This window comes from Carassius gibelio, chromosome A3 (assembly GCF_023724105.1).
Source record: "Carassius gibelio isolate Cgi1373 ecotype wild population from Czech Republic chromosome A3, carGib1.2-hapl.c, whole genome shotgun sequence".
In the NCBI taxonomy this organism is placed as follows: Eukaryota; Metazoa; Chordata; class Actinopteri; order Cypriniformes; family Cyprinidae; genus Carassius; species Carassius gibelio.
In genome coordinates, this window is record NC_068373.1 from 785043 (window position 1) to 812083 (window position 27041).

Below are 27041 nucleotides of genomic sequence, written 5' to 3' on the forward strand. Positions count from 1 at the left end.
AGACCGAAATTACATACCCAAAATAAAAAGGTTTCTGCTCATGATTCTTTCTGACTAGATACATAATCAACCTTTGTTCACAAAGCTGACACTTTAAAGTTTACTGTTCAGGAATCAGAATCACTCAGACTGTTATGATAATAGAGATATATAAGCTCAAACATAAAAACAAAAATAAAAATATTAAAAACATATGTTTTAAATGTATTTAAAAAAATGTTGATGTAGGAAATGAGTTTGAAAACACAGTGTAGCTAAGGCCACAAGTCTTCCAAGACTTCATAAAAAATTTCATAATCGAATCTGTAAAACTGTGAATTTTATGAAATATTTTCTAAGGCCATGTCATGTGTGTTTTTAGAGAAGGCTAATCAGATTGATTTATGGCCCTTGTCATCTCTGTAAGATCTCACATGTAAACATGTGTATGTTTCACTGTTGAAAACTGCCCGAATCATGATTGTATTGTTCTCACCAAACGGTTCTTTCACACCTCCGCCAAGTATGACACATTATCCGCATTATTCTTTTATCATTATTCTTTTGTTTTTATTCCACCTTTATTAGCCTTGATTGTGGTTTTTCAGGCTTTACAAAGCAACAAAGCAGCGATCTCACTTCAGTCTCTCTTTGCATTTAGCCCTTATTTATCAAAAGTCTTACTATAAAAATACAACAAAACATTTTCTTACGACCTTACGTGAATTATTGAGACAAAAATGCATTATGAAGAAGAAAAGCACCTGCTATTAGTAGCATTGGTGCTAACGTTAGCATCAAGCTACATCTGACAATTTATGAAATTATTAGTACACTTTTACTCAAAACTCACTTTAAACCCCGATCGAGTGTTTATAATAACTTCCTTTAGCGATCAGGGGTGGAATTTGGTCGTTTACTGTTGTAAAAATATGTTATTTGTAGCCTTTTTCATCGCTGCACAAGTTAGCATTTCCGATGTACATTTTCGATTTTTTTTTATAAAAACGCCCCAGATCTCAAGAAATTCTCATACCAAGCTTTACTATCGTAATCGCGGGTTTATTATTCGGATATTTTGTGTGTACAGAGGTGTTTCAGTGTTGTTTTGGCCAGATAACTACCAGGAAGTGTGCAGGAAGCATGTGACACGATGGGGCGGTGTCCAGATATGAAACTCTAAGATTGACGTTTGAAAGACCCAATCAGAGTCTGAGTCACACACCGCACGAGCTGTGACTACTGCACGCACACACAGATCGCTGGGAGAGGCTGTTTATCATCTGATCGCGTAAATCCGTGGAAAATGAATAGAAATGACGATTCTGTCTGAAGAAATATGAAGTAAACATCAGTAAATATATCCATATATCTCCGCAGATATGCATCTTTGGTCTGTAAATCCTTATTGACGCTGTTCAGTGAGTCTATGTGAACACAAATAAACCGCTCTTGACGTGACTGAATATGAGTGAGTTGTGAATTTCTATTCAAAATGTGGCATAATACGGATTTATTATTTTGCACTCCTGACATAAATCACTAAATATCTGTCACTGCAACAATGTTTTATCAAAATATTGGTCAAATATCGAAGCTTGAGTCTTTAAACTTTCCATTGATGCACAGTTTGTCCAGATGAAGTAAGACAGTGATGTTTAATGTGCTGTGAAAGTGAAACAATAATAAACTGGGGCCGTCAGCGATGTTTGCACGCAAAGGGGTTAAAGGAAGAGATATAGCGGACACAACTTTAAGTATAATAGATAGGATAAGATATATGAAAGAAAAAAACAAAAAAGGATATGTTATTAGTTTGGATTTTGAAAAGGCTTTTGATAGAGTGGAGCATGAATATTTATTTGGAATTTTAAGAAAGTACGGGTTTGGGGAAAATTTTATCAAGTGGATTACAATTATATATAGGGGAGCAATAACAAGAATACAGTGTAATGGTTTTTTAACTGAATGTTTTAAAATTACTAGATCAATAAGACAAGGATGTCCATTATCAGCGCTTTTATATTCTTTAGTTGCAGAACCATTGGGATTAGCTATTAAAATAGATGAAGACATAAGAGGGATAAACATTGAAGGAAGTGGGGGAAATGAAAAAATATTTCAATATGCAGATGATACAACAATAATAGTTAAAGATATAGAGAGTGTTAATAAGGTAATGGAAGTAGTACAGATGTTTTGTAGGGGATCAGGAGGTAAGATAAATGAAGAAAAAACAACATATGTGAGATTTGGAGGAGTAAATGTTTTAACAGATTATTTTCATTTTAAAGAAACAAAAGAAATAAGGATTTTAGGTGTTCTAATGGGAAAAGAAGAAAGGAATGTTAAAGAAAAAATGTGGGAAGAAATAGTAGGAGGAATTGAAAGAAGGTTAAATTTTTGGAAACTGAGGACTTTAAGTTTAAAAGGGAAGGTTTTAATTTTAAATGTGTTAATGGTGTCAAAGTTGTGGTATGTTTTATATGTGACTTCTATGCCAATGTGGGTGGAGAAAAGGTTGAAAAAATGTTTTTTAGATTTTTTATGGAATAGTAAACCGTCAAGAATTGCATATAGTACGTTAATAGGAGAAGTAGGGAAAGGAGGGATGGGATTAATTGATGTAGAACAGAGAAAACATAGCTTAAGAATTAAAATAGTAAAAAAATATCTGGATGAGGGTCACAAAACAGCATGGAAAAGGACAATGGAGTATTTTTTAAACAAATGTGGGGATTTTAACATGGGGGATGGAATTTTATGGATGAAAACGAAGAATTGGATGACAGAAAGATTACCAGAGTTTTATAGAGAAATGTTTAGAGCCTGGGGAAAATTTTTAGACAAAGTAGAGTATGATCCACATGGGAGAGAAAACATTTTAAATCAACCTCTGTTTTTAAACAAAAACATTTTAAAACAAGACAAAGAAATTTTTTTAAAGAAATGGTTGGATGTGGGGATAACAAGAGTGAGAGATGTTTTATATGAATTTAAAGAAGGATTTTTACCGACACAATTTATTGTGGATGCAATGGAAGAGGCAAAAGAAGATTACAGTGAACAAGAAATAAAAAATAAATATGAAATCATTAAAAATGCAATACCTAAAGAGTGGATTAAAAGAATAGAAAGTATGGAAGGAGAACCAAAAAAGAAATGTATTAATGTGAAATTAGGGGAAAAACTGTATGATTTTAAGGAATGTACTGTGAAAATGATTTATTGTGCTTTTAGAGATGATGTTTTTAAAGAGCCGATTGTAAATGGATACTGGGTGCAGAAATTCAAAGATTTAAAAAAAGAGTGTATATGGAGAAACATGACAGGGAAATGTGTGGAAACAAAATTGGAATGTTTGGAGTATTTTATAAGGCATAAAGTGGTTTTTACTGATGTTATTTTAAATAAAATAGGAATGGAAGAAAATGCTCTGTGTAAAGTGTGCCAGGAAGAAGAAGAGGGGATTTTACATATGTTTTTACAGTGTAGAGAGCTGGAGGACTTTTTATGGAAATGTAAATGTTTAATTAAAGATGTGACTGAGGAGTGGGATGAAAATGTGATGGAATGGAACAGAGTTGTGATGTTTGGTTGGGAAAAAAAGTGTAAAAACAAAAGTTTCATCAATCTGTGTGTAATGCTAATGAAAAGTGCAATATGGGACAGAAGAACTGTGGCTAAAAAGGAAAAAATTGTGTTGGATGTTTGGAGTGTGTTTAAAAGAAAAACAGAATTATATATTGAAAGACTGTATGTGTACTTTAAAGGTGTAAATATGTTAGACTCTTTTTATGATGTTTTTACCCCAAAGGTTTGTTGTGTTTTAAATGATTTAATGTGGAAGTTGCCAGAAAGTGGAAGAGTTTTTTAAAGTATCTATGTAAAGGGAAGATGAGTAATGTAGAGATGTGGAAGTTGCCAGAAAATGGAAGAGTTTTTTAAATTATCTATGTAAAGGGAAGATGTGTAATGTAGAGATGTGTAAAGTCAATGTTATGTATTTTCTATTGATTGTGTTTAATCTATTGTATTTTATTGATTGAAATTTCTTAATAAAAAAAAAAAAAAAAAAAAAAAAAAAAAGGCTATGCCAGATCATGTCTGAGCTCGGAAGCTAAGCAGGTTTGGGCCTGGTTAGTAATTGGATGGGAGACCCCCTGGTAATACCAGTTGCTCTAAGATTTTTGTAAATTTTTCACAAATTATATAATAATCTTGAAAAAAAAAAGAGTCAATGCCCATTCTTTGAATCTTAGCAGTCATGGACCTGTTTAGTGTCTGGATGGGAGACCCCCTGGTAATACCAGTTGCTCTAAGATTTTTGTAAATTTATTACTAATTATATAATAATCTTAAAAAAAAGAGCCAATGCCCGATCTCTTAATCTTAGCAGGTATTGGCCTGGTTAGTGCTTGGATGGGAGACCGCCTCGGAATACCAGGTGCTGTAAGCTTTTGGATTTTCATTCCTACTTATATAATGTATGGGCGATTTGATTGGCTGATCTTTAAATAGTCTTCTCTTTGCAGTATCCTTCGCTTGCGACCGTAACAACCTGGCTATGCCTGATCTCGTCTGCTCTCGGAAGCTAAGCAGGTTTGGTCCTGTATAATGTACCGGCGATTAGATTGGCTGATCTTTAAATAGCTCTCTCTTTGCAGCAGTCTTCGCTTATGGCCATTCCACCCTGGCTATGCCAGATCATGTCTGAGCTCGGAAACTAAGCAGGTTTCGGCCTGGTTAGTAATTGGATGGCAGACCCCCTGGTAATACCAGTTGCTTTAAGATTTTTGGAAATTTTTCACAAATTATATAATAATCTTGCAAGAAAAAAAGAAAGGAGTCAATGCCCCATATCTGAATCTTAGCAGGTATGGGCCTGGTTAGTAATTGGATGGGAGACACCCTGGTAATACCAGTTGCTTTAAGATTTTTGGAAATTTTTCACAAATTATATAATAATCTTGAAAAAAAAAAAAAGTCAATGCCCGATCTCTGAATAATAGCAGGTTTTGCCTGGTTAGTACTTGGATGGAAGACGGCCGGGAAATACCAGTTGCTGTAATATTTTTGGCAATTTTTACTAATTACATAATAATCTTGCAACAAAAAAAAAAAAAAGAGTAAATGCCCAATCTTTGAATCTTAGGAGGTATGGACCTGTTTAGTGCTTGGATGGGAGACCGCCTCAGAATACCAGTTGCTGTAATATTTTTGGAAATTTGTACTAATTATATAATTATCTTGAAACAAAAAGAGTCAATGCCCAATCTTTGAATCTTAGCAGCTATGGACCTGTTTAGTGTTTGGATGGGAGACCGCCTCGGAAAACCAGGTGCTCTAATATTATTGGAAATTCATTACTAATTATATAATAATCTTTAAAAAAAAAAAAAAAAAAAAAAAAAAAAGTCAATGCCCGATCTCTTAATCTTAGCAGGTATTGGCCTGGTTAGTGCTTGGATGGGAGACCGCCTGGGAATACCAGGTGCTTTAAGCTTTAGGGTTTTCTTTCCTACTTATATAATGTACCGGCGATTAGATTGGCTGATCTTTAAATATCTCTCTCTTTGCAGCAGTCTTCGCTTATGGCCATACCACCCTGGCTATGCCAGATCATGTCTGAGCTCTGAAGCTAAGCAGGTTTGGGCCTGGTTAGTAATTGGATGGGAGACCCCCTGGTAATACCAGTTGCTCTAAGATTTTTGTAAATTTTTCACAAATTATATAATAATCTTGAAAAAAAAAAGAGTCAATGCCCATTCTTTGAATCTTAGCAGTCATGGACCTGTTTAGTGTCTGGATGGGAGACCGCCTCGGAATACCAGGTGCTCTAATATTATTGGAAATTTATTACTAATTATATAATAATCTTAAAAAAAAAAAAAAAAAAAAAAAGAGTCAATGCCCGATCTCTTAATCTTAGCAGGTATTGGCCTGGTTAGTGCTTGGATGGGAGGCCGCCTGGGAATACCAGGTGCTTTAAGCTTTAGGGTTTTCTTTCCTACTTATATAATGTACCGGCGATTAGATTGACTGATCTTTAAATAGCTCTCTCTTTGCAGCAGTCTTCGCTTATGGCCATACCACCCTGGCTATGCCAGATCATGTCTGAGCTCGGAAGCTAAGCAGGTTTGGGCCTGGTTAGTAATTGGATGGGAGACCCCCTGGTAATACCAGTTGCTTTAAGATTTTTGTAAATTTTTCACAAATTATATAATAATCTTGAAAAAAAAAAGAGTGAATGCCCAATCTTTGAATCTTAGCAGTCATTGACCTGTGTAGTGTTTGGATGGGAGACCCCCTGGTAATACCAGGTGCTCTAATATTATTGGAAATTTATTACTAATTATATAATAATCTTAAAAAAAAAGAGCCAATGCCCGATCTCTTAATCTTAGCAGGTATTGGCCTGGTTAGTGCTTGGATGGGAGACCGCCTCGGAATACCAGGTGCTGTAAGCTTTTGGATTTTCATTCCTACTTATATAATGTATGGGCGATTTGATTGGCTGATCTTTAAATAGTCTTCTCTTTGCAGTATCCTTCGCTTGCGACCGTAACAACCTGGCTATGCCTGATCTCGTCTGCTCTCGGAAGCTAAGCAGGTTTGGTCCTGTATAATGTACCGGCGATTAGATTGGCTGATCTTTAAATAGCTCTCTCTTTGCAGCAGTCTTCGCTTATGGCCATTCCACCCTGGCTATGCCAGATCATGTCTGAGCTCGGAAACTAAGCAGGTTTCGGCCTGGTTAGTAATTGGATGGCAGACCCCCTGGTAATACCAGTTGCTTTAAGATTTTTGGAAATTTTTCACAAATTATATAATAATCTTGCAAGAAAAAAAGAAAGGAGTCAATGCCCCATATCTGAATCTTAGCAGGTATGGGCCTGGTTAGTAATTGGATGGGAGACACCCTGGTAATACCAGTTGCTTTAAGATTTTTGGAAATTTTTCACAAATTATATAATAATCTTGAAAAAAAAAAAAAAAAGTCAATGCCCGATCTCTGAATAATAGCAGGTTTTGCCTGGTTAGTACTTGGATGGAAGACGGCCGGGAAATACCAGTTGCTGTAATATTTTTGGCAATTTTTACTAATTACATAATAATCTTGCAACAAAAAAAAAAAAAGAGTAAATGCCCAATCTTTGAATCTTAGGAGGTATGGACCTGTTTAGTGCTTGGATGGGAGACCGCCTCAGAATACCAGTTGCTGTAATATTTTTGGAAATTTGTACTAATTATATAATTATCTTGAAACAAAAAGAGTCAATGCCCAATCTTTGAATCTTAGCAGCTATGGACCTGTTTAGTGTTTGGATGGGAGACCGCCTCGGAAAACCAGGTGCTCTAATATTATTGGAAATTCATTACTAATTATATAATAATCTTTAAAAAAAAAAAAAAAAAAAAAAAAAAGTCAATGCCCGATCTCTTAATCTTAGCAGGTATTGGCCTGGTTAGTGCTTGGATGGGAGACCGCCTGGGAATACCAGGTGCTTTAAGCTTTAGGGTTTTCTTTCCTACTTATATTAGATTGGCTGATCTTTAAATAGCTCTCTCTTTGCAGCAGTCTTCGCTTATGGCCATACCACCCTGTCTATGCCAGATCATGTCTGAGCTCGGAAGCTAAGCAGGTTTGGGCCTGGTTAGTAATTGGATGGGAGACCCCCTGGTAATACCAGTTGCTTTAAGATTTTTGTAAATTTTTCACAAATTATATAATAATCTTGAAAAAAAAAAGAGTCAATGCCCATTCTTTGAATCTTAGCAGTCATGGACCTGTTTAGTGTCTGGATGGGAGACCGCCTCGGAATACCAGGTGCTCTAATATTATTGGAAATTTATTACTAATTATATAATAATCTAAAAAAATAAAATAAAAAAAAAAGAGTCAATGCCCGATCTCTTAATCTTAGCAGGTATTGGCCTGGTTAGTGCTTGGATGGGAGACCGCCTGGGAATACCAGGTGCTTTAAGCTTTAGGGTTTTCTTTCCTACTTATATAATGTACCGGCGATTAGATTGACTGATCTTTAAATAGCTCTCTCTTTGCAGCAGTCTTCGCTTATGGCCATACCACCCTGGCTATGCCAGATCATGTCTGAGCTCGGAAGCTAAGCAGGTTTGGGCCTGGTTAGTAATTGGATGGGAGACCCCCTGGTAATACCAGTTGCTCTAAGATTTTTGTAAATTTTTCACAAATTATATAATAATCTTGAAAAAAAGAAGAGTCAATGCCCATTCTTTGAATCTTAGCAGTCATGGACCTGTTTAGTGTCTGGATGGGAGACCGCCTCGGAATACCAGGTGCTTTAAGCTTTAGGGTTTTCTTTCCTACTTATATAATGTACCGGCGATTAGATTGGCTGATCTTTAAATAGCTCTCTCTTTGCAGCAGTGTTCGCTTATGGCCATACCACCCTGGCTATGCCAGATCATGTCTGAGCTCGGAAGCTAAGCAGGTTTGGGCCTGGTTAGTAATTGGATGGGAGACCCCCTGGTAATACCAGTTGCTCTAAGATTTTTGTAAATTTTTCACAAATTATATAATAATCTTGAAAAAAAAAAGAGTCAATGCCCATTCTTTGAATCTTAGCAGTCATGGACCTGTTTAGTGTCTGGATGGGAGACCGCCTCGGAATACCAGGTGCTCTAATATTATTGGAAATGTATTACTAATTATATAATAATCTTAAAAAAAAAAAAAAAAAAAAAAAAGAGTCAATGCCCGATCTCTTAATCTTAGCAGGTATTGGCCTGGTTAGTGCTTGGATGGGAGACCGCCTGGGAATACCAGGTGCTTTAAGCTTTAGGGTTTTCTTTCCTACTTATATAATGTACCGGCGATTAGATTGACTGATCTTTAAATAGCTCTCTCTTTGCAGCAGTCTTCGCTTATGGCTATACCACCCTGGCTATGCCAGATCATGTCTGAGCTCGGAAGCTAAGCAGGTTTGGGCCTGGTTAGTAGTTGGATGGGAGACCCCCTGGTAATACCAGTTGCTTTAAGATTTTTGTAAATTTTTCACAAATTATATAATAATCTTGAAAAAAAAAAGAGTGAATGCCCAATCTTTGAATCTTAGCAGTCATTGACCTGTGTAGTGTTTGGATGGGAGACCCCCTGGTAATACCAGGTGCTCTAATATTATTGGAAATTTATTACTAATTATATAATAATCTTAAAAAAAAAGAGCCAATGCCGATCTCTTAATCTTAGCAGGTATTGGCCTGGTTAGTGCTTGGATGGGAGACCGCCTCGGAATACCATGTGCTGTAAGCTTTTGGATTTTCATTCCTACTTATATAATGTATGGGCGATTTGATTGGCTGATCTTTAAATAGTCTTCTCTTTGCAGTATCCTTCGCTTGCGACCGTAACAACCTGGCTATGCCTGATCTCGTCTGCTCTCGGAAGCTAAGCAGGTTTGGTCCTGTATAATGTACCGGCGATTAGATTGGCTGATCTTTAAATAGCTCTCTCTTTGCAGCAGTCTTCGCTTATGGCCATTCCACCCTGGCTATGCCAGATCATGTCTGAGCTCGGAAACTAAGCAGGTTTCGGCCTGGTTAGTAATTGGATGGCAGACCCCCTGGTAATACCAGTTGCTTTAAGATTTTTGGAAATTTTTCACAAATTATATAATAATCTTGCAAGAAAAAAAGAAAGGAGTCAATGCCCCATATCTGAATCTTAGCAGGTATGGGCCTGGTTAGTAATTGGATGGGAGACACCCTGGTAATACCAGTTGCTTTAAGATTTTTGGAAATTTTTCACCAATTATATAATAATCTTGAAAAAAAAAAAAAAAAGTCAATGCCCGATCTCTGAATAATAGCAGGTTTTGCCTGGTTAGTACTTGGATGGAAGACGGCCGGGAAATACCAGTTGCTGTAATATTTTTGGCAATTTTTACTAATTACATAATAATCTTGCAACAAAAAAAAAAAAAAAAAAGAGTAAATGCCCAATCTTTGAATCTTAGGAGGTATGGACCTGTTTAGTGCTTGGATGGGAGACCGCCTCGGAATACCAGTTGCTGTAATATTTTTGGAAATTTGTACTAATTATATAATTATCTTGAAACAAAAAGAGTCAATGCCCAATCTTTGAATCTTAGCAGCTATGGACCTGTTTAGTGTTTGGATGGGAGACCGCCTCGGAAAACCAGGTGCTCTAATATTATTGGAAATTTATTACTAATTATATAATAATCTTTAAAAAAAAAAAAAAAAAAAAAAAAGAGTCAATGCCCGATCTCTTAATCTTAGCAGGTATTGGCCTGGTTAGTGCTTGGATGGGAGACCGCCTGGGAATACCAGGTGCTTTAAGCTTTAGGGTTTTCTTTCCTACTTATATTAGATTGGCTGATCTTTAAATAGCTCTCTCTTTGCAGCAGTCTTCGCTTATGGCCATACCACCCTGTCTATGCCAGATCATGTCTGAGCTCGGAAGCTAAGCAGGTTTGGGCCTGGTTAGTAATTGGATGGGAGACCCCCTGGTAATACCAGTTGCTTTAAGATTTTTGTAAATTTTTCACAAATTATATAATAATCTTGAAAAAAAAAGAGTCAATGCCCATTCTTTGAATCTTAGCAGTCATGGACCTGTTTAGTGTCTGGATGGGAGACCGCCTCGGAATACCAGGTGCTCTAATATTATTGGAAATTTATTACTAATTATATAATAATCTTAAAAAAAAAAAAAAAAAAAAAAAAGAGTCAATGCCCGATCTCTTAATCTTAGCAGGTATTGGCCTGGTTAGTGCTTGGATGGGAGACCGCCTGGGAATACCAGGTGCTTTAAGCTTTAGGGTTTTCTTTCCTACTTATATAATGTACCGGCGATTAGATTGACTGATCTTTAAATAGCTCTCTCTTTGCAGCAGTCTTCGCTTATGGCCATACCACCCTGGCTATGCCAGATCATGTCTGAGCTCGGAAGCTAAGCAGGTTTGGGCCTGGTTAGTAATTGGATGGGAGACCCCCTGGTAATACCAGTTGCTTTAAGATTTTTGTAAATTTTTCACAAATTATATAATAATCTTGAAAAAAAAAAGAGTGAATGCCCATTCTTTGAATCTTAGCAGTCATTGACCTGTGTAGTGTTTGGATGGGAGACCCCCTGGTAATACCAGGTGCTCTAATATTATTGGAAATTTATTACTAATTATATAATAATCTTAAAAAAAAAGAGCCAATGCCCGATCTCTTAATCTTAGCAGGTATTGGCCTGGTTAGTGCTTGGATGGGAGACCGCCTCGGAATACCAGGTGCTGTAAGCTTTTGGATTTTCATTCCTACTTATATAATGTATGGGCGATTTGATTGGCTGATCTTTAAATAGTCTTCTCTTTGCAGTATCCTTCGCTTGCGACCGTAACAACCTGGCTATGCCTGATCTCGTCTGCTCTCGGAAGCTAAGCAGGTTTGGTCCTGTATAATGTACCGGCGATTAGATTGGCTGATCTTTAAATAGCTCTCTCTTTGCAGCAGTCTTCGCTTATGGCCATTCCACCCTGGCTATGCCAGATCATGTCTGAGCTCGGAAACTAAGCAGGTTTCGGCCTGGTTAGTAATTGGATGGCAGACCCCCTGGTAATACCAGTTGCTTTAAGATTTTGGGAAATTTTTCACAAATTATATAATAATCTTGCAAGAAAAAAAGAAAGGAGTCAATGCCCCATATCTGAATCTTAGCATGTATGGGCCTGGTTAGTAATTGGATGGGAGACACCCTGGTAATACCAGTTGCTTTAAGATTTTTGGAAATTTTTCACAAATTATATAATAATCTTGAAAAAAAAAAAAAAAGTCAATGCCCGATCTCTGAATAATAGCAGGTTTTGCCTGGTTAGTACTTGGATGGAAGACGGCCGGGAAATACCAGTTGCTGTAATATTTTTGGCAATTTTTACTAATTACATAATAATCTTGCAACAAAAAAAAAAAAAAGAGTAAATGCCCAATCTTTGAATCTTAGGAGGTATGGACCTGTTTAGTGCTTGGATGGGAGACCGCCTCAGAATACCAGTTGCTGTAATATTTTTGGAAATTTGTACTAATTATATAATTATCTTGAAACAAAAAGAGTCAATGCCCAATCTTTGAATCTTAGCAGCTATGGACCTGTTTAGTGTTTGGATGGGAGACCGCCTCGGAAAACCAGGTGCTCTAATATTATTGGAAATTCATTACTAATTATATAATAATCTTTAAAAAAAAAAAAAAAAAAAAAAAAAAGTCAATGCCCGATCTCTTAATCTTAGCAGGTATTGGCCTGGTTAGTGCTTGGATGGGAGACCGCCTGGGAATACCAGGTGCTTTAAGCTTTAGGGTTTTCTTTCCTACTTATATTAGATTGGCTGATCTTTAAATAGCTCTCTCTTTGCAGCAGTCTTCGCTTATGGCCATACCACCCTGTCTATGCCAGATCATGTCTGAGCTCGGAAGCTAAGCAGGTTTGGGCCTGGTTAGTAATTGGATGGGAGACCCCCTGGTAATACCAGTTGCTTTAAGATTTTTGTAAATTTTTCACAAATTATATAATAATCTTGAAAAAAAAAAAGAGTCAATGCCCATTCTTTGAATCTTAGCAGTCATGGACCTGTTTAGTGTCTGGATGGGAGACCGCCTCGGAATACCAGGTGCTCTAATATTATTGGAAATTTATTACTAAATATATAATAATCTAAAAAAATAAAATAAAAAAAAAAGAGTCAATGCCCGATCTCTTAATCTTAGCAGGTATTGGCCTGGTTAGTGCTTGGATGGGAGACCGCCTGGGAATACCAGGTGCTTTAAGCTTTAGGGTTTTCTTTCCTACTTATATAATGTACCGGCGATTAGATTGACTGATCTTTAAATAGCTCTCTCTTTGCAGCAGTCTTCGCTTATGGCCATACCACCCTGGCTATGCCAGATCATGTCTGAGCTCGGAAGCTAAGCAGGTTTGGGCCTGGTTGGTAATTGGATGGGAGACACCCTGGTAATACCAGTTGCTTTAAGATTTTTGGAAATTTTTCACAAATTATATAATAATCTTGAAAAAAAAAAAAAAGTCAATGCCCGATCTCTGAATAATAGCAGGTTTTGCCTGGTTAGTACTTGGATGGAAGACGGCCGGGAAATACCAGTTGCTGTAATATTTTTGGCAATTTTTACTAATTACATAATAATCTTGCAACAAAAAAAAAAAAAGAGTAAATGCCCAATCTTTGAATCTTAGGAGGTATGGACCTGTTTAGTGCTTGGATGGGAGACCGCCTCGGAATACCAGTTGCTGTAATATTTTTGGAAATTTGTACTAATTATATAATTATCTTGAAACAAAAAGAGTCAATGCCCAATCTTTGAATCTTAGCAGCTATGGACCTGTTTAGTGTTTGGATGGGAGACCGCCTCGGAAAACCAGGTGCTCTAATATTATTGGAAATTCATTACTAATTATATAATAATCTTTAAAAAAAAAAAAAAAAAAAAAAAGAGTCAATGCCCGATCTCTTAATCTTAGCAGGTATTGGCCTGGTTAGTGCTTGGATGGGAGACCGCCTGGGAATACCAGGTGCTTTAAGCTTTAGGGTTTTCTTTCCTACTTATATAATGTACCGGCGTTTAGATTGGCTGATCTTTAAATAGCTCTCTCTTTGCAGCAGTGTTCGCTTATGGCCATACCACCCTGGCTATGCCAGATCATGTCTGAGCTCGGAAGCTAAGCAGGTTTGGGCCTGGTTAGTAATTGGATGGGAGACCCCCTGGTAATACCAGTTGCTCTAAGATTTTTGTAAATTTTTCACAAATTATATAATAATCTTGAAAAAAAAAAGAGTCAATGCCCATTCTTTGAATCTTAGCAGTCATGGACCTGTTTAGTGTCTGGATGGGAGACCGCCTCGGAATACCAGGTGCTCTAATATTATTGGAAATGTATTACTAATTATATAATAATCTTAAAAAAAAAAAAAAAAAAAAAAAGAGTCAATGCCCGATCTCTTAATCTTAGCAGGTATTGGCCTGGTTAGTGCTTGGATGGGAGACCGCCTGGGAATACCAGGTGCTTTAAGCTTTAGGGTTTTCTTTCCTACTTATATAATGTACCGGCGATTAGATTGACTGATCTTTAAATAGCTCTCTCTTTGCAGCAGTCTTCGCTTATGGCTATACCACCCTGGCTATGCCAGATCATGTCTGAGCTCGGAAGCTAAGCAGGTTTGGGCCTGGTTAGTAGTTGGATGGGAGACCCCCTGGTAATACCAGTTGCTTTAAGATTTTTGTAAATTTTTCACAAATTATATAATAATCTTGAAAAAAAAAGAGTGAATGCCCAATCTTTGAATCTTAGCAGTCATTGACCTGTGTAGTGTTTGGATGGGAGACCCCCTGGTAATACCAGGTGCTCTAATATTATTGGAAATTTATTACTAATTATATAATAATCTTAAAAAAAAAGAGCCAATGCCGATCTCTTAATCTTAGCAGGTATTGGCCTGGTTAGTGCTTGGATGGGAGACCGCCTCGGAATACCATGTGCTGTAAGCTTTTGGATTTTCATTCCTACTTATATAATGTATGGGCGATTTGATTGGCTGATCTTTAAATAGTCTTCTCTTTGCAGTATCCTTCGCTTGCGACCGTAACAACCTGGCTATGCCTGATCTCGTCTGCTCTCGGAAGCTAAGCAGGTTTGGTCCTGTATAATGTACCGGCGACTAGATTGGCTGATCTTTAAATAGCTCTCTCTTTGCAGCAGTCTTCGCTTATGGCCATTCCACCCTGGCTATGCCAGATCATGTCTGAGCTCGGAAACTAAGCAGGTTTCGGCCTGGTTAGTAATTGGATGGCAGACCCCCTGGTAATACCAGTTGCTTTAAGATTTTGGGAAATTTTTCACCAATTATATAATAATCTTGCAAGAAAAAAAGAAAGGAGTCAATGCCCCATATCTGAATCTTAGCAGGTATGGGCCTGGTTAGTAATTGGATGGGAGACACCCTGGTAATACCAGTTGCTTTAAGATTTTTGGAAATTTTTCACCAATTATATAATAATCTTGAAAAAAAAAAAAAAAAAGTCAATGCCCGATCTCTGAATAATAGCAGGTTTTGCCTGGTTAGTACTTGGATGGAAGACGGCCGGGAAATACCAGTTGCTGTAATATTTTTGGCAATTTTTACTAATTACATAATAATCTTGCAACAAAAAAAAAAAAAAAAAAGAGTAAATGCCCAATCTTTGAATCTTAGGAGGTATGGACCTGTTTAGTGCTTGGATGGGAGACCGCCTCGGAATACCAGTTGCTGTAATATTTTTGGAAATTTGTACTAATTATATAATTATCTTGAAACAAAAAGAGTCAATGCCCAATCTTTGAATCTTAGCAGCTATGGACCTGTTTAGTGTTTGGATGGGAGACCGCCTCGGAAAACCAGGTGCTCTAATATTATTGGAAATTTATTACTAATTATATAATAATCTTTAAAAAAAAAAAAAAAAAAAAAAAAGAGTCAATGCCCGATCTCTTAATCTTAGCAGGTATTGGCCTGGTTAGTGCTTGGATGGGAGACCGCCTGGGAATACCAGGTGCTTTAAGCTTTAGGGTTTTCTTTCCTACTTATATTAGATTGGCTGATCTTTAAATAGCTCTCTCTTTGCAGCAGTCTTCGCTTATGGCCATACCACCCTGTCTATGCCAGATCATGTCTGAGCTCGGAAGCTAAGCAGGTTTGGGCCTGGTTAGTAATTGGATGGGAGACCCCCTGGTAATACCAGTTGCTTTAAGATTTTTGTAAATTTTTCACAAATTATATAATAATCTTGAAAAAAAAAAGAGTCAATGCCCATTCTTTGAATCTTAGCAGTCATGGACCTGTTTAGTGTCTGGATGGGAGACCGCCTCGGAATACCAGGTGCTCTAATATTATTGGAAATTTATTACTAATTATATAATAATCTTAAAAAAAAAAAAAAAAAAAAAAGAGTCAATGCCCGATCTCTTAATCTTAGCAGGTATTGGCCTGGTTAGTGCTTGGATGGGAGACCGCCTGGGAATACCAGGTGCTTTAAGCTTTAGGGTTTTCTTTCCTACTTATATAATGTACCGGCGATTAGATTGACTGATCTTTAAATAGCTCTCTCTTTGCAGCAGTCTTCGCTTATGGCCATACCACCCTGGCTATGCCAGATCATGTCTGAGCTCGGAAGCTAAGCAGGTTTGGGCCTGGTTAGTAATTGGATGGGAGACCCCCTGGTAATACCAGTTGCTTTAAGATTTTTGAAAATTTTTCACAAATTATATAATAATCTTGAAAAAAAAAAGAGTGAATGCCCATTCTTTGAATCTTAGCAGTCATTGACCTGTGTAGTGTTTGGATGGGAGACCCCCTGGTAATACCAGGTGCTCTAATATTATTGGAAATTTATTACTAATTATATAATAATCTTAAAAAAAAAGAGCCAATGCCCGATCTCTTAATCTTAGCAGGTATTGGCCTGGTTAGTGCTTGGATGGGAGACCGCCTCGGAATACCAGGTGCTGTAAGCTTTTGGATTTTCATTCCTACTTATATAATGTATGGGCGATTTGATTGGCTGATCTTTAAATAGTCTTCTCTTTGCAGTATCCTTCGCTTGCGACCGTAACAACCTGGCTATGCCTGATCTCGTCTGCTCTCGGAAGCTAAGCAGGTTTGGTCCTGTATAATGTACCGGCGATTAGATTGGCTGATCTTTAAATAGCTCTCTCTTTGCAGCAGTCTTCGCTTATGGCCATTCCACCCTGGCTATGCCAGATCATGTCTGAGCTCGGAAACTAAGCAGGTTTCGGCCTGGTTAGTAATTGGATGGCAGACCCCCTGGTAATACCAGTTGCTTTAAGATTTTGGGAAATTTTTCACAAATTATATAATAATCTTGCAAGAAAAAAAGAAAGGAGTCAATGCCCCATATCTGAATCTTAGCATGTATGGGCCTGGTTAGTAATTGGATGGGAGACACCCTGGTAATACCAGTTGCTTTAAGATTTTTGGAAATTTTTCACAAATTATATAATAATCTTGAAAAAAAAAAAAAAAGTCAATGCCCGATCTCTGAATAATAGCAGGTTTTGCCTGGTTAGTACTTGGATGGAAGACGGCCGGGAAATACCAGTTGCTGTAATATTTTTGGCAATTTTTACTAATTACATAATAATCTTGCAACAAAAAAAAAAAAAAAAAGAGTAAATGCCCAATCTTTGAATCTTAGGAGGTATGGACCTGTTTAGTGCTTGGATGGGAGACCGCCTCGGAATACCAGTTGCTGTAATATTTTTGGAAATTTGTACTAATTATATAATTATCTTGAAACAAAAAGAGTCAATGCCCAATCTTTGAATCTTAGCAGCTATGGACCTGTTTAGTGTTTGGATGGGAGACCGCCTCGGAAAACCAGGTGCTCTAATATTATTGGAAATTCATTACTAATTATATAATAATCTTTAAAAAAAAAAAAAAAAAAAAAAGAGTCAATGCCCGATCTCTTAATCTTAGCAGGTATTGGCCTGGTTAGTGCTTGGATGGGAGACCGCCTGGGAATACCAGGTGCTTTAAGCTTTAGGGTTTTCTTTCCTACTTATATAATGTACCGGCGATTAGATTGACTGATCTTTAAATAGCTCTCTCTTTGCAGCAGTGTTCGCTTATGGCCATACCACCCTGGCTATGCCAGATCATGTCTGAGCTCGGAAGCTAAGCAGGTTTGGGCCTGGTTAGTAATTGGATGGGAGACCCCCTGGTAATACCAGTTGCTTTAAGATTTTTGTAAATTTTTCACAAATTATATAATAATCTTGAAAAAAAAAAGAGTGAATGCCCATTCTTTGAATCTTAGCAGTCATTGACCTGTGTAGTGTTTGGATGGGAGACCCCCTGGTAATACCAGGTGCTCTAATATTATTGGAAATTTATTACTAATTATATAATAATCTTAAAAAAAAAGAGCCAATGCCCGATCTCTTAATCTTAGCAGGTATTGGCCTGGTTAGTGCTTGGATGGGAGACCGCCTCGGAATACCAGGTGCTGTAAGCTTTTGGATTTTCATTCCTACTTATATAATGTATGGGCGATTTGATTGGCTGATCTTTAAATAGTCTTCTCTTTGCAGTATCCTTCGCTTGCGACCGTAACAACCTGGCTATGCCTGATCTCGTCTGCTCTCGGAAGCTAAGCAGGTTTGGTCCTGTATAATGTACCGGCGATTAGATTGGCTGATCTTTAAATAGCTCTCTCTTTGCAGCAGTCTTCGCTTATGGCCATTCCACCCTGGCTATGCCAGATCATGTCTGAGCTCGGAAACTAAGCAGGTTTCGGCCTGGTTAGTAATTGGATGGCAGACCCCCTGGTAATACCAGTTGCTTTAAGATTTTTGGAAATTTTTCACAAATTATATAATAATCTTGCAAGAAAAAAAGAAAGGAGTCAATGCCCCATATCTGAATCTTAGCAGGTATGGGCCTGGTTAGTAATTGGATGGGAGACACCCTGGTAATACCAGTTGCTTTAAGATTTTTGGAAATTTTTCACCAATTATATAATAATCTTAAAAAAAAAAAAAAAAGTCAATGCCCGATCTCTGAATAATAGCAGGTTTTGCCTGGTTAGTACTTGGATGGAAGACGGCCGGGAAATACCAGTTGCTGTAATATTTTTGGCAATTTTTACTAATTACATAATAATCTTGCAACAAAAAAAAAAAAAAAAAAAGAGTAAATGCCCAATCTTTGAATCTTAGGAGGTATGGACCTGTTTAGTGCTTGGATGGGAGACCGCCTCGGAATACCAGTTGCTGTAATATTTTTGGAAATTTGTACTAATTATATAATTATCTTGAAACAAAAAGAGTCAATGCCCAATCTTTGAATCTTAGCAGCTATGGACCTGTTTAGTGTTTGGATGGGAGACCGCCTCGGAAAACCAGGTGCTCTAATATTATTGGAAATTTATTACTAATTATATAATAATCTTTAAAAAAAAAAAAAAAAAAAAAAAAAGAGTCAATGCCCGATCTCTTAATCTTAGCAGGTATTGGCCTGGTTAGTGCTTGGATGGGAGACCGCCTGGGAATACCAGGTGCTTTAAGCTTTAGGGTTTTCTTTCCTACTTATATTAGATTGGCTGATCTTTAAATAGCTCTCTCTTTGCAGCAGTCTTCGCTTATGGCCATACCACCCTGTCTATGCCAGATCATGTCTGAGCTCGGAAGCTAAGCAGGTTTGGGCCTGGTTAGTAATTGGATGGGAGACCCCCTGGTAATGCCAGTTGCTTTAAGATTTTTGTAAATTTTTCACAAATTATATAATAATCTTGAAAAAAAAAAGAGTCAATGCCCATTCTTTGAATCTTAGCAGTCATGGACCTGTTTAGTGTCTGGATGGGAGACCGCCTCGGAATACCAGGTGCTCTAATATTATTGGAAATTTATTACTAATTATATAATAATCTTAAAAAAAAAAAAAAAAAAAAAAGAGTCAATGCCCGATCTCTTAATCTTAGCAGGTATTGGCCTGGTTAGTGCTTGGATGGGAGACCGCCTGGGAATACCAGGTGCTTTAAGCTTTAGGGTTTTCTTTCCTACTTATATAATGTACCGGCGATTAGATTGACTGATCTTTAAATAGCTCTCTCTTTGCAGCAGTCTTCGCTTATGGCCATACCACCCTGGCTATGCCAGATCATGTCTGAGCTCGGAAGCTAAGCAGGTTTGGGCCTGGTTAGTAATTGGATGGGAGACCCCCTGGTAATACCAGTTGCTTTAAGATTTTTGAAAATTTTTCACAAATTATATAATAATCTTGAAAAAAAAAAGAGTGAATGCCCATTCTTTGAATCTTAGCAGTCATTGACCTGTGTAGTGTTTGGATGGGAGACCCCCTGGTAATACCAGGTGCTCTAATATTATTGGAAATTTATTACTAATTATATAATAATCTTAAAAAAAAGAGCCAATGCCCGATCTCTTAATCTTAGCAGGTATTGGCCTGGTTAGTGCTTGGATGGGAGACCGCCTCGGAATACCAGGTGCTGTAAGCTTTTGGATTTTCATTCCTACTTATATAATGTATGGGCGATTTGATTGGCTGATCTTTAAATAGTCTTCTCTTTGCAGTATCCTTCGCTTGCGACCGTAACAACCTGGCTATGCCTGATCTCGTCTGCTCTCGGAAGCTAAGCAGGTTTGGTCCTGTATAATGTACCGGCGATTAGATTGGCTGATCTTTAAATAGCTCTCTCTTTGCAGCAGTCTTCGCTTATGGCCATTCCACCCTGGCTATGCCAGATCATGTCTGAGCTCGGAAACTAAGCAGGTTTCGGCCTGGTTAGTAATTGGATGGCAGACCCCCTGGTAATACCAGTTGCTTTAAGATTTTGGGAAATTTTTCACAAATTATATAATAATCTTGCAAGAAAAAAAGAAAGGAGTCAATGCCCCATATCTGAATCTTAGCATGTATGGGCCTGGTTAGTAATTGGATGGGAGACACCCTGGTAATACCAGTTGCTTTAAGATTTTTGGAAATTTTTCACAAATTATATAATAATCTTGAAAAAAAAAAAAAAAGTCAATGCCCGATCTCTGAATAATAGCAGGTTTTGCCTGGTTAGTACTTGGATGGAAGACGGCCGGGAAATACCAGTTGCTGTAATTTTTTTGGCAATTTTTACTAATTACATAATAATCTTGCAACAACAACAAAAAAAAAAAGAGTAAATGCCCAATCTTTGAATCTTAGGAGGTATGGACCTGTTTAGTGCTTGGATGGGAGACCGCCTCGGAATACCAGTTGCTGTAATATTTTTGGAAATTTGTACTAATTATATAATTATCTTGAAACAAAAAGAGTCAATGCCCAATCTTTGAATCTTAGCAGCTATGGACCTGTTTAGTGTTTGGATGGGAGACCGCCTCGGAAAACCAGGTGCTCTAATATTATTGGAAATTCATTACTAATTATATAATAATCTTTAAAAAAAAAAAAAAAAAAAAAAGAGTCAATGCCCGATCTCTTAATCTTAGCAGGTATTGGCCTGGTTAGTGCTTGGATGGGAGACCGCCTGGGAATACCAGGTGCTTTAAGCTTTAGGGTTTTCTTTCCTACTTATATAATGTACCGGCGATTAGATTGACTGATCTTTAAATAGCTCTCTCTTTGCAGCAGTGTTCGCTTATGGCCATACCACCCTGGCTATGCCAGATCATGTCTGAGCTCGGAAGCTAAGCAGGTTTGGGCCTGGTTAGTAATTGGATGGGAGACCCCCTGGTAATACCAGTTGCTTTAAGATTTTTGTAAATTTTTCACAAATTATATAATAATCTTGAAAAAAAAAAGAGTGAATGCCCATTCTTTGAATCTTAGCAGTCATTGACCTGTGTAGTGTTTGGATGGGAGACCCCCTGGTAATACCAGGTGCTCTAATATTATTGGAAATTTATTACTAATTATATAATAATCTTAAAAAAAAAGAGCCAATGCCCGATCTCTTAATCTTAGCAGGTATTGGCCTGGTTAGTGCTTGGATGGGAGACCGCCTCGGAATACCAGGTGCTGTAAGCTTTTGGATTTTCATTCCTACTTATATAATGTATGGGCGATTTGATTGGCTGATCTTTAAATAGTCTTCTCTTTGCAGTATCCTTCGCTTGCGACCGTAACAACCTGGCTATGCCTGATCTCGTCTGCTCTCGGAAGCTAAGCAGGTTTGGTCCTGTATAATGTACCGGCGATTAGATTGGCTGATCTTTAAATAGCTCTCTCTTTGCAGCAGTCTTCGCTTATGGCCATTCCACCCTGGCTATGCCAGATCATGTCTGAGCTCGGAAACTAAGCAGGTTTCGGCCTGGTTAGTAATTGGATGGCAGACCCCCTGGTAATACCAGTTGCTTTAAGATTTTTGGAAATTTTTCACAAATTATATAATAATCTTGCAAGAAAAAAAGAAAGGAGTCAATGCCCCATATCTGAATCTTAGCAGGTATGGGCCTGGTTAGTAATTGGATGGGAGACACCCTGGTAATACCAGTTGCTTTAAGATTTTTGGAAATTTTTCACCAATTATATAATAATCTTAAAAAAAAAAAAAAAAAGTCAATGCCCGATCTCTGAATAATAGCAGGTTTTGCCTGGTTAGTACTTGGATGGAAGACGGCCGGGAAATACCAGTTGCTGTAATATTTTTGGCAATTTTTACTAATTACATAATAATCTTGCAACAAAAAAAAAAAAAAAAAAAAAGAGTAAATGCCCAATCTTTGAATCTTAGGAGGTATGGACCTGTTTAGTGCTTGGATGGGAGACCGCCTCGGAATACCAGTTGCTGTAATATTTTTGGAAATTTGTACTAATTATATAATTATCTTGAAACAAAAAGAGTCAATGCCCAATCTTTGAATCTTAGCAGCTATGGACCTGTTTAGTGTTTGGATGGGAGACCGCCTCGGAAAACCAGGTGCTCTAATATTATTGGAAATTTATTACTAATTATATAATAATCTTTAAAAAAAAAAAAAAAAAAAAAAAAAAGAGTCAATGCCCGATCTCTTAATCTTAGCAGGTATTGGCCTGGTTAGTGCTTGGATGGGAGACCGCCTGGGAATACCAGGTGCTTTAAGCTTTAGGGTTTTCTTTCCTACTTATATTAGATTGGCTGATCTTTAAATAGCTCTCTCTTTGCAGCAGTCTTCGCTTATGGCCATACCACCCTGTCTATGCCAGATCATGTCTGAGCTCGGAAGCTAAGCAGGTTTGGGCCTGGTTAGTAATTGGATGGGAGACCCCCTGGTAATACCAGTTGCTTTAAGATTTTTGTAAATTTTTCACAAATTATATAATAATCTTGAAAAAAAAAAGAGTCAATGCCCATTCTTTGAATCTTAGCAGTCATGGACCTGTTTAGTGTCTGGATGGGAGACCGCCTCGGAATACCAGGTGCTCTAATATTATTGGAAATTTATTACTAATTATATAATAATCTTAAAAAAAAAAAAAAAAAAAAAAGAGTCAATGCCCGATCTCTTAATCTTAGCAGGTATTGGCCTGGTTAGTGCTTGGATGGGAGACCGCCTGGGAATACCAGGTGCTTTAAGCTTTAGGGTTTTCTTTCCTACTTATATAATGTACCGGCGTTTAGATTGGCTGATCTTTAAATAGCTCTCTCTTTGCAGCAGTGTTCGCTTATGGCCATACCACCCTGGCTATGCCAGATCATGTCTGAGCTCGGAAGCTAAGCAGGTTTGGGCCTGGTTAGTAATTGGATGGGAGACCCCCTGGTAATACCAGTTGCTCTAAGATTTTTGTAAATTTTTCACAAATTATATAATAATCTTGAAAAAAAAAAGAGTCAATGCCCATTCTTTGAATCTTAGCAGTCATGGACCTGTTTAGTGTCTGGATGGGAGACCGCCTCGGAATACCAGGTGCTCTAATATTATTGGAAATGTATTACTAATTATATAATAATCTTAAAAAAAAAAAAAAAAAAAAAAAGAGTCAATGCCCGATCTCTTAATCTTAGCAGGTATTGGCCTGGTTAGTGCTTGGATGGGAGACCGCCTGGGAATACCAGGTGCTTTAAGCTTTAGGGTTTTCTTTCCTACTTATATAATGTACCGGCGATTAGATTGACTGATCTTTAAATAGCTCTCTCTTTGCAGCAGTCTTCGCTTATGGCTATACCACCCTGGCTATGCCAGATCATGTCTGAGCTCGGAAGCTAAGCAGGTTTGGGCCTGGTTAGTAGTTGGATGGGAGACCCCCTGGTAATACCAGTTGCTTTAAGATTTTTGTAAATTTTTCACAAATTATATAATAATCTTGAAAAAAAAAGAGTGAATGCCCAATCTTTGAATCTTAGCAGTCATTGACCTGTGTAGTGTTTGGATGGGAGACCCCCTGGTAATACCAGGTGCTCTAATATTATTGGAAATTTATTACTAATTATATAATAATCTTAAAAAAAAAGAGCCAATGCCGATCTCTTAATCTTAGCAGGTATTGGCCTGGTTAGTGCTTGGATGGGAGACCGCCTCGGAATACCATGTGCTGTAAGCTTTTGGATTTTCATTCCTACTTATATAATGTATGGGCGATTTGATTGGCTGATCTTTAAATAGTCTTCTCTTTGCAGTATCCTTCGCTTGCGACCGTAACAACCTGGCTATGCCTGATCTCGTCTGCTCTCGGAAGCTAAGCAGGTTTGGTCCTGTATAATGTACCGGCGACTAGATTGGCTGATCTTTAAATAGCTCTCTCTTTGCAGCAGTCTTCGCTTATGGCCATTCCACCCTGGCTATGCCAGATCATGTCTGAGCTCGGAAACTAAGCAGGTTTCGGCCTGGTTAGTAATTGGATGGCAGACCCCCTGGTAATACCAGTTGCTTTAAGATTTTGGGAAATTTTTCACCAATTATATAATAATCTTGCAAGAAAAAAAGAAAGGAGTCAATGCCCCATATCTGAATCTTAGCAGGTATGGGCCTGGTTAGTAATTGGATGGGAGACACCCTGGTAATACCAGTTGCTTTAAGATTTTTGGAAATTTTTCACCAATTATATAATAATCTTGAAAAAAAAAAAAAAAAAGTCAATGCCCGATCTCTGAATAATAGCAGGTTTTGCCTGGTTAGTACTTGGATGGAAGACGGCCGGGAAATACCAGTTGCTGTAATATTTTTGGCAATTTTTACTAATTACATAATAATCTTGCAACAAAAAAAAAAAAAAAAAAGAGTAAATGCCCAATCTTTGAATCTTAGGAGGTATGGACCTGTTTAGTGCTTGGATGGGAGACCGCCTCGGAATACCAGTTGCTGTAATATTTTTGGAAATTTGTACTAATTATATAATTATCTTGAAACAAAAAGAGTCAATGCCCAATCTTTGAATCTTAGCAGCTATGGACCTGTTTAGTGTTTGGATGGGAGACCGCCTCGGAAAACCAGGTGCTCTAATATTATTGGAAATTTATTACTAATTATATAATAATCTTTAAAAAAAAAAAAAAAAAAAAAAAAGAGTCAATGCCCGATCTCTTAATCTTAGCAGGTATTGGCCTGGTTAGTGCTTGGATGGGAGACCGCCTGGGAATACCAGGTGCTTTAAGCTTTAGGGTTTTCTTTCCTACTTATATTAGATTGGCTGATCTTTAAATAGCTCTCTCTTTGCAGCAGTCTTCGCTTATGGCCATACCACCCTGTCTATGCCAGATCATGTCTGAGCTCGGAAGCTAAGCAGGTTTGGGCCTGGTTAGTAATTGGATGGGAGACCCCCTGGTAATACCAGTTGCTTTAAGATTTTTGTAAATTTTTCACAAATTATATAATAATCTTGAAAAAAAAAAGAGTCAATGCCCATTCTTTGAATCTTAGCAGTCATGGACCTGTTTAGTGTCTGGATGGGAGACCGCCTCGGAATACCAGGTGCTCTAATATTATTGGAAATTTATTACTAATTATATAATAATCTTAAAAAAAAAAAAAAAAAAAAAAGAGTCAATGCCCGATCTCTTAATCTTAGCAGGTATTGGCCTGGTTAGTGCTTGGATGGGAGACCGCCTGGGAATACCAGGTGCTTTAAGCTTTAGGGTTTTCTTTCCTACTTATATAATGTACCGGCGATTAGATTGACTGATCTTTAAATAGCTCTCTCTTTGCAGCAGTCTTCGCTTATGGCCATACCACCCTGGCTATGCCAGATCATGTCTGAGCTCGGAAGCTAAGCAGGTTTGGGCCTGGTTAGTAATTGGATGGGAGACCCCCTGGTAATACCAGTTGCTTTAAGATTTTTGAAAATTTTTCACAAATTATATAATAATCTTGAAAAAAAAAAGAGTGAATGCCCATTCTTTGAATCTTAGCAGTCATTGACCTGTGTAGTGTTTGGATGGGAGACCCCCTGGTAATACCAGGTGCTCTAATATTATTGGAAATTTATTACTAATTATATAATAATCTTAAAAAAAAAGAGCCAATGCCCGATCTCTTAATCTTAGCAGGTATTGGCCTGGTTAGTGCTTGGATGGGAGACCGCCTCGGAATACCAGGTGCTGTAAGCTTTTGGATTTTCATTCCTACTTATATAATGTATGGGCGATTTGATTGGCTGATCTTTAAATAGTCTTCTCTTTGCAGTATCCTTCGCTTGCGACCGTAACAACCTGGCTATGCCTGATCTCGTCTGCTCTCGGAAGCTAAGCAGGTTTGGTCCTGTATAATGTACCGGCGATTAGATTGGCTGATCTTTAAATAGCTCTCTCTTTGCAGCAGTCTTCGCTTATGGCCATTCCACCCTGGCTATGCCAGATCATGTCTGAGCTCGGAAACTAAGCAGGTTTCGGCCTGGTTAGTAATTGGATGGCAGACCCCCTGGTAATACCAGTTGCTTTAAGATTTTGGGAAATTTTTCACAAATTATATAATAATCTTGCAAGAAAAAAAGAAAGGAGTCAATGCCCCATATCTGAATCTTAGCATGTATGGGCCTGGTTAGTAATTGGATGGGAGACACCCTGGTAATACCAGTTGCTTTAAGATTTTTGGAAATTTTTCACAAATTATATAATAATCTTGAAAAAAAAAAAAAAAGTCAATGCCCGATCTCTGAATAATAGCAGGTTTTGCCTGGTTAGTACTTGGATGGAAGACGGCCGGGAAATACCAGTTGCTGTAATATTTTTGGCAATTTTTACTAATTACATAATAATCTTGCAACAACAAAAAAAAAAAAAAAGAGTAAATGCCCAATCTTTGAATCTTAGGAGGTATGGACCTGTTTAGTGCTTGGATGGGAGACCGCCTCGGAATACCAGTTGCTGTAATATTTTTGGAAATTTGTACTAATTATATAATTATCTTGAAACAAAAAGAGTCAATGCCCAATCTTTGAATCTTAGCAGCTATGGACCTGTTTAGTGTTTGGATGGGAGACCGCCTCGGAAAACCAGGTGCTCTAATATTATTGGAAATTCATTACTAATTATATAATAATCTTTAAAAAAAAAAAAAAAAAAAAAAGAGTCAATGC

At 37.5% G+C, this 27041-nt stretch overlaps 22 pseudogenes; all 22 read left to right on the forward strand.

The window, feature by feature from the left end:
- Nucleotides 1–5569: 5569 nt before the first annotated feature.
- LOC127961035 (uncharacterized) lies at nt 5570–5688 on the forward strand (annotated as a pseudogene).
- Nucleotides 5689–6058: 370 nt separating this feature from the next.
- On the forward strand, nt 6059–6177 carry LOC127965308 (uncharacterized; annotated as a pseudogene).
- A 1389-nt stretch (nt 6178–7566) lies between these two features.
- Nucleotides 7567–7685, forward strand: LOC127960592 (uncharacterized; annotated as a pseudogene).
- Nucleotides 7686–8054: 369 nt separating this feature from the next.
- LOC127958807 (uncharacterized) lies at nt 8055–8173 on the forward strand (annotated as a pseudogene).
- Nucleotides 8174–8394: 221 nt separating this feature from the next.
- Nucleotides 8395–8513, forward strand: LOC127958811 (uncharacterized; annotated as a pseudogene).
- A 371-nt stretch (nt 8514–8884) lies between these two features.
- Nucleotides 8885–9003, forward strand: LOC127962333 (uncharacterized; annotated as a pseudogene).
- Nucleotides 9004–10396: 1393 nt separating this feature from the next.
- Nucleotides 10397–10515, forward strand: LOC127960603 (uncharacterized; annotated as a pseudogene).
- Nucleotides 10516–10885: 370 nt separating this feature from the next.
- LOC127965313 (uncharacterized) lies at nt 10886–11004 on the forward strand (annotated as a pseudogene).
- Nucleotides 11005–12393: 1389 nt separating this feature from the next.
- LOC127960614 (uncharacterized) lies at nt 12394–12512 on the forward strand (annotated as a pseudogene).
- Nucleotides 12513–13651: 1139 nt separating this feature from the next.
- On the forward strand, nt 13652–13770 carry LOC127958815 (uncharacterized; annotated as a pseudogene).
- A 370-nt stretch (nt 13771–14140) lies between these two features.
- LOC127962335 (uncharacterized) lies at nt 14141–14259 on the forward strand (annotated as a pseudogene).
- A 1393-nt stretch (nt 14260–15652) lies between these two features.
- On the forward strand, nt 15653–15771 carry LOC127960625 (uncharacterized; annotated as a pseudogene).
- Nucleotides 15772–16140: 369 nt separating this feature from the next.
- LOC127965320 (uncharacterized) lies at nt 16141–16259 on the forward strand (annotated as a pseudogene).
- Nucleotides 16260–17663: 1404 nt separating this feature from the next.
- Nucleotides 17664–17782, forward strand: LOC127965323 (uncharacterized; annotated as a pseudogene).
- Nucleotides 17783–19177: 1395 nt separating this feature from the next.
- LOC127961660 (uncharacterized) lies at nt 19178–19296 on the forward strand (annotated as a pseudogene).
- A 369-nt stretch (nt 19297–19665) lies between these two features.
- Nucleotides 19666–19784, forward strand: LOC127965327 (uncharacterized; annotated as a pseudogene).
- A 1403-nt stretch (nt 19785–21187) lies between these two features.
- On the forward strand, nt 21188–21306 carry LOC127965333 (uncharacterized; annotated as a pseudogene).
- Nucleotides 21307–22705: 1399 nt separating this feature from the next.
- On the forward strand, nt 22706–22824 carry LOC127960637 (uncharacterized; annotated as a pseudogene).
- A 369-nt stretch (nt 22825–23193) lies between these two features.
- Nucleotides 23194–23312, forward strand: LOC127958816 (uncharacterized; annotated as a pseudogene).
- A 370-nt stretch (nt 23313–23682) lies between these two features.
- LOC127962337 (uncharacterized) lies at nt 23683–23801 on the forward strand (annotated as a pseudogene).
- Nucleotides 23802–25194: 1393 nt separating this feature from the next.
- On the forward strand, nt 25195–25313 carry LOC127960648 (uncharacterized; annotated as a pseudogene).
- Nucleotides 25314–25682: 369 nt separating this feature from the next.
- On the forward strand, nt 25683–25801 carry LOC127965343 (uncharacterized; annotated as a pseudogene).
- The last annotated feature ends 1240 nt before the right edge of the window (nt 25802–27041 follow it).